This window comes from Mytilus trossulus, chromosome 13 (genome assembly GCF_036588685.1).
Source record: "Mytilus trossulus isolate FHL-02 chromosome 13, PNRI_Mtr1.1.1.hap1, whole genome shotgun sequence".
Taxonomy (NCBI): Eukaryota; Metazoa; Mollusca; class Bivalvia; order Mytilida; family Mytilidae; genus Mytilus; species Mytilus trossulus.
The window spans coordinates 13,807,805-13,815,312 of NC_086385.1; positions in this window are offsets into that span (position 1 = coordinate 13,807,805).

Sequence of the window (7,508 nt, forward strand, 5' to 3'; positions counted from 1 at the left end):
ACCCGCCCATAGAGCAGACAACAGCAGACAATCAGGTCTGATACATTTTTTCAGGTGGCCCCAAACAAATAATATAAATTACTAGTTTAGTGATGATGAACGTCATACTAAACTCCAAATTATAAACAAGAAACTAAAATTAAATTTCATACAAGACTTCTAAAGGTCAGAGGCTCCTGACTTCGGACAGGCGCAAAAATGTGGCAAGGTTAAGCATGTTTTAGTTCTCCCCCTCCCCATACCTCTAGCCAATGTAAACGCATGACAATACTTATAGTAAAATTCAGTTCAAGCGAGGTACGAGTCCGATGTCAAACGATGTAACAAAAGAAAATTATCAAAATGACAACAATACATCAATAACAACAGACTACATGAACTTGCAGTTACTGACATGTCAGCTCCAGACCTTAAATAAACTGATTGAAATATTATGTTTTAATCATATGAATATTTAGCAAAATCCCTCTCGTAAGGGGTTTAGTATTATACCATCCTTAAATATATGAAAAGAACATAACCCTTGTCATGCCAACATGTTTTTTTTACATAAATGTATTAAATTCCGATGCAAAGACCCTATAAGTGAATCAATATTAAAGCCATTAAAAAAGTATCGTAACGATATCCCTTCTTAATGAGTCTATTCAAAGGTTTTGTTAGCTTCAGAAATTTTTTATTTTTATTTTATTGTTTATTGTTCGTTTCAACTTGTATAAACATTTTGATAAATATTTTTTTTGAAACAAATTCACATATTTTGAAATGTTTACTGTTTTAAACATTCTGTGATATTTGTTTTTACTTATAATGATGCATCTCCATAGTTGAAGGGACTAAGCATTGGTATTGTTGAGCATGTTGCAGTGTAACCACATGCAGGTTCACTTCTTTTGCCTTCTGGCTGCTGGATTCAATGATAACCTCTGAGGATGCATAACAGTTGGCGCTTTGACCTCCTAATATGTTGTCATCAATGGTGTGGTATAAATGCATACTTTTCTTTTGTGCAGATGCATATGTAGTTATGTAGTTTTCGTTTTGATTTGTGTTTAAAGGTAAAATGTTACTGGTTAAATTTAGTATACAAATATGAAACGATTAGTCGAGTCTCTCTACGGTATTCAAGTACTTGTTAAAATACCCTAAAACTAATGAGAATAATTATTGCATTCGGTTAGAAGAACCATTATTCATAACTTGGATGTATGGTGAAATATATCTTAACTATTAAATGATAAATAAAACATTAGAAAACGTGTTACCTGTCTGCGAACTGGGCAAGCCTTTCTCGTGTGTTCTGACGGAATCATCGGTATTTTGTGCAAAACATATGAGCAAAGTTTCTGTATTATTTTATATCATCTGTATTAAAAGCGAGTCAGCTTAATGGAAAACAATTCCCAAAATGAAAATACTACAGTAAACGAAGATGCTTACTTGGTTTACTAATTGCTTCAGCATATATTTTGAATAAGGACTTTTACTATTTCAAATACATAATGCCAATAATTTGCATATTTACTCACACATATCGTCATTAGACTACCAGAGACAAATATTGAAAACAATAATAAAACTATTTGTCTTTAGCCATCATAACATCTTTAACGAGAACTCATGACAAGAAAGACACATCCGTATCCTGTTGACCTAAGAACATTACTTTTATTATAATAAATTAAGGAATGTATCTCCCTCATGCAGAGCGTTGATTCGTTTCACGGATTTGGCTTTAATTTTTTGGACCTTTTGGCTCTTCATTTTTTATATAAGATTTGAATTTCAAATATTTTGGCCACGAGCATCACTTAAGAGACATGTATTGTCGAAATGCGCACCTGGTGCAAGAAAATTGGTAATGTTAATTTTATTTCAGGTAATAAAGCAATGTTCACATCTAAAATAGGTATTTGGTCATTTAACCCGAAAATTAAATCATAAAATGCATTTGGATATTAAGTTCAAGTTTATTTGCAGTCATACTGCAGGAAAACTTAAACAAAATAGAATACTTAGCTTTCGAAGTGGCGTTTTGTGAAGTAGTTCTTCTTTGTGGTTACTGTTTTGTAATTTGTAATATTGTATCGACTTCTGCGTTAGGTAACAAAGTGGTATGAAACACTATTTTATTCAGTATGTGTTTGTATACTTTTTTAAACAGAAACGGAATTGTCGTTTGATTTCAACACGAGTTTGAATGTTCTTGTGGCAAAACAGCTTTATTCCCACAAAACAGATATAACATTCATCTTTCTTCTAAAGATACAGGTTTAATATATAAAAAAAACGTATGAAAAAAACATTTTACAGTCGAAACAAAAAATAGCTTGCCCGACAAAGTGTAAGAAAAGTCAATATCCCTGTATGTCATGAAAAGCCTGTCATCCGTTGTGTTCGTGGTTACAGCAACACTTTCTTCATGTTCTACAAGCGGAATGAAAATTTAAAACTGTGATGCAAATCATTCGAAAATTGTGTGTGCGAAATACAGATACATTTAGAGAAGCTGCATTGGTCATGTATTGTGTGGTTGTAATACATATCCAGAAGTTAATAACACATAAGTACTGAACTCAGAGGAATATTCAAAACAAATAGTTTCAAAAGTTCAAACACATCAAACGAAGATGATAAACCCATGGCCAAGCAAATACAAAATCTCGCATTAAAAAAAAAACCTAAATAATTTACGAAGCAGGTAAAAACATATAATCCAAATTTATTAAAATACAACCATCAAACAGTTTTTATTCTAGGTTCATTAATAAAATAGGACAATCACCATTTTGTAGAGTCTTTAATGATTTATTGTAATGAGCGGTGAAGAACAAAACGGCAACGTGAATGTTACTTCAAATCGACATCATGTGGATTTATTCCAACATTATACATAGTACATTCATTTAACGTGTTTATAACAAGCATTACATAGATAACTGTATATGTATTGTGTGTGTGTTATCATAACCTTTTGTCCAAGTTGAAACATACCCGTTGTACAATGTACCTATGCATGATGGTGAATAAAGGAGATTTAATCTGATTTTTTCTTTTAATTTGATCTTTGTTATCAAACAGACGAAACTAAATCATTTACCCGTCACTGCTTCAGAGAGGATTTTATCCTGAACTTGAGTGGATAAAACAGCGCCTTCTACAAAAATATTACATAATTGTGTGTTATTTAAGATATTTCTGCTTAGAGTAAACGTATAAAGAAAAAATGGTATAGAAATGTGTTTGTCTTTTTGACTGCTGGATTGCAATCATTGTCACATTAACAAATTACGTCTGTTTTAGTTTCCTACCCCTAAAGAAATGGCAGTTGTTATCTTATAGTTCGTGTTTATGTGTGTTGCTTCGTCGTTTTTACGCACTTCAGTGTTTCTGTTGTTTCGTTGTTTTCCGCTTGTAGTTGATGTGTTTTCCTCATTATTATTATGTAACCCGGTTTTGTTTTCTCTCAGTCGATTTATTACTTTTAAAAATTGGTATAAGACTGTTGTCTTTATTTGCCCAGTTGTATAACAGAATTTAAAACTACAGTTGTATCACTGTGTGGGCTAAAGTCCGATATAAAATAAGTCCAACTCACTGTTAAAAATGTCTTAAAAAAACTTGTTCTGTTAACTGACTTGGTCAGTTTTAATAAACCTCTCTTATTAAATTTTCCTTGGAGGTTAGTACGTTTGTCTACTTAATATTCGTAAAAGATTAAACTTAAATGTAACGTTACATTAACGCTACAGTTCACACGAGTACTCATCATTTTACACGAACATACATGTTTTATGTATCTTCAAGTTCAACTATATGTGTTTTAAATCCTGAACGTGTCATGTTAGATGAACTAAATATTGTACCTGTATTTTGAGGCCAACCCATGTCAATGACAATTAAGTTTAATCAATATCTTTTCAGGAACCAATGGTCATTTGCAATGAACGTATCCCCATTTTTATCAAAGAGAGGACATGAAAAAGGCAAACAGGATAAGTTTCTTTGGAAGTTTTGATAAGAGTTTCGCTGACGGAATACTCACCAATAACTTATAATAAAACAAGAAAAGCCGTACCTCTGAATGTTCCGGGAAATCCCCTTTCTAATGTTTTTGTTGTATGGACAACATCCTCTACAAACATAACATAGCATGTGCATTACTTTGTAACGGTGAAAACAAATAAAACAAAACAATAATCATAAGATACCCAAACATCTCGAGACAGGATGTCTTCACAAGGTAAACGTCATCTGCTATACATGCTTTACCTGTCACTCGGTAAAAATGTCCGTATCAATTGAAGGGCTCAAAAGATAAAAGTATAGATAAGACGACTATGTTGGTATCAAAAGGTCTAGTAGATGCCTGTAGTTGGGTAGATAATTGCATTTCTGTTATTTCGGTTTTTCGTATATGTTTGTGTAATTATTAGACTGTCAGTTATCTAGTTTGAAATGTTGCCTATTTGGTCATGGCGTTGACTCTAAACGACGACTAAACAGTTTTCTGATTGTTCTACACCGTAAGGGAACTATAATTTTTTTATCGAATAATTTAAACGTTGGCACATCGACAATTCTAATAAATATTTTTATTTTCATAAAATTGCGACAACTTGTTGATAAAGACAAATATAATATAAAAATATTACGAACCACTGACTTCTGTTTTTGGTACACACCCAGCAACATTATCACACCTTTATCATATAATACATTCATCATGGTTTACGTGTTCATTCAAATTGGCATCAATGGTAATATGAAAATTGTCTATAAAAGTGAACTATCTGAACTACTTAAAGATAATCTAGCAAATTCTTTCCACATATATTCTAGAGAAAAAACTGAGTTTACATTACTTTTGATATTTAAATATATCGAAGTTTCAGATTTGTTATATTTCATTGTGTATGATTCATTAAATAACTAGACTGTTTTTTGAAGATTTAGACAAAATTTTGTTAATTTTTTAGTTGATCCTAATCTGCATATGCTGATGGTTCAATATCCGAAAACTCGGAAGAATGTGTAAGAATAGTGAAGAACATATGTGTATCTAACATTTAGTTTAACTGCAGAATAGGTATCACTTTTTTTTCCATTGTAGAAATCATCCAAAACATGAAAGTTTTTTTGGTCTGTTTGACAATATAACATTCATCAGAAACTCTTAATGTCAATTGGAATACTATATTCTAGACATAAAGTTATATCTTCAAGCTATTGTTTGCTTGAAAATCTTGATAAATAATGTAATTTTAACTAAAATAAAAAAATTACAAAAAACGGAATTCCGAGGAAAATTCAAAAAGTCCCAGTCAAATGGCAAAATCAAAAGCTTAAACACATCAAATGATTGAATTCATTAAACGTGCATGTGTTTTAGGCAGAAATGGTAGATCAAACCTGTTTTGTTAGCTAGCTAAACCTATCACTTAAATGACAGTCGCATCACTTTCAAGTAGACACAACATTTTATCAGTACATGCTCATAGTGTATATCTTATTACTTAGCACAGCTTGTAAAAGAGGAACATTCAAACTCAAGTTGAAAAGAAACAGACAACGCCATTAAAAATAAAGAAAAAAAGACAAAGTAGACAAATTATAGTACACACTATGAACAACTAGAAAACTAACTTGTATTGCCCTTTTACGAAAATTGTAAAATAACTAGTATTTTACCTCTCTTTTACACTCTGACAGTTGCAGCGGGATAAACATCTTTTCCCGAATCTGTTGTTTTCACATGGGGTGCATGCATGTCCGTTTATAGATGTAAAACCAATGTTGCATTCTGGAAAACAGGCCATTTTATAGGTACAGTATGTTATCTTAACTTCAATAGGTGATTAAAACAATTAAATTAACTCAGTCGTTTTGTGCTTGCAGTTCATTCTGAAGTGTGTAGATAATAGAATACATAATTTGCGGATTCAAATTCAGTATGATGAATGTAGATACGAACCCTTGTCATCATGCCAAACTGCTTTTATATCAGAAATATTATTTGCACCTGTCCTAAGTCAGGAATCTGATGTACAGTAGTTGTCCTTTGTTTATGTAATATATACGTGTTTCTCGTTTCTCGTTTTGTTTATATAGATTAGACCATTGGTGTTCCCGTTTGAATGGTTTTACACTAGTAATTTTGGGGCCCTTTATAGCTTGTTGTTCGGTGTGAGCCAAGGCTCCGTGTTGAAGGCCGTACTTTAACCTATAATGGTTTACTTTTTAAATTGTTATTTGGATGGAGAGTTGTCTCATTGGCACTCACACCACATCTTCCTATATCTATTGCATACAAAGATGTTGAAATAATTGATTCAATGTATACCTTTGAAGTATTATCTCCCTTACAAGTTATTTACATCAAAGTACACATACATTGATAATTAATTCTAGTGGTCGCTTCAGTGGATTTTTCCCCGATAAATAAGTGTATAGGCGGTGTAAAAAAATATTAGCCTATTACCTTCAAAACTATTGTTAACATTGTGTTACTCTAAATTTGTCATAATTTAAGAGTTAGACAAGGTTTATCGAACACTTCATTTGGCAGTGAAGCTTAAATAAGCGAAGCCGCCTTTTTTAACAGAAGTTATAAAATGGAGGACACGGCTATGTGATTCAATACATAGTATTTACCTATGCATGTTCCATGTTTATCTTCATAATCTGCACAACAATACTCTGTTTTGCTGAAAGCATAGCAAACAAAATAAAACTGTAATAGTATTGTTTGTAATTATTATTGCGACACACATATTGACTTTTCAGCATAACTATGTTTCAACAATAAGATAATATGGTATGATTTCAAATGGAACATCGAACTTGCATCTTAAAAAAATCACTGTCCGTCCATCACCAACGAGAAAAATGTATTTACATTTAAAATATAAACAGGTCCAAATATTGAATTACACAATTTAAAAAAGAACATATGCAACTCCACTTAAGTTACAAGGAAAAAACAACCCAGAAAAAAATCTAAAAGACAACGATAACCACCGAATTAAGGAATTTTCATTTTAAATTATCACATTTACATTTGTGTTTGAAGAAGCATCTGTGCGAGTTCAAACTCGACGCGATGACAGTGATAGTACAGCAAGAGAAAAATCTATTACTGTAACAGTGTGTAAACCAACCTATTATCGCGGACACTATATTTTATGTTGAGTCCTTTTATGCCGATTTTGCAACGATTTAATTTCGCTATATTCAAATTAACTTGATATAATTCAATAAGTAAAAATAAAATTTTGCCAGTTCGCGACGATTTAAATTCGCGAACATTTTTTACTCGCGAATGTCGCGAAAATAAATCGCTCGCGAAGAAAAAGTTGGTTTGAATTGCAATTTCTATCAAAGTTGGTTTAAATTGCAATTTCTATCATTTCTTTGAAAATGCCTGTACCAAGTCAGGAATATGACAGTTCTTGTCCATTCGTTTTTGATGCGTTTTGTTATTTGATTTTGCCATGTGATTATGGACT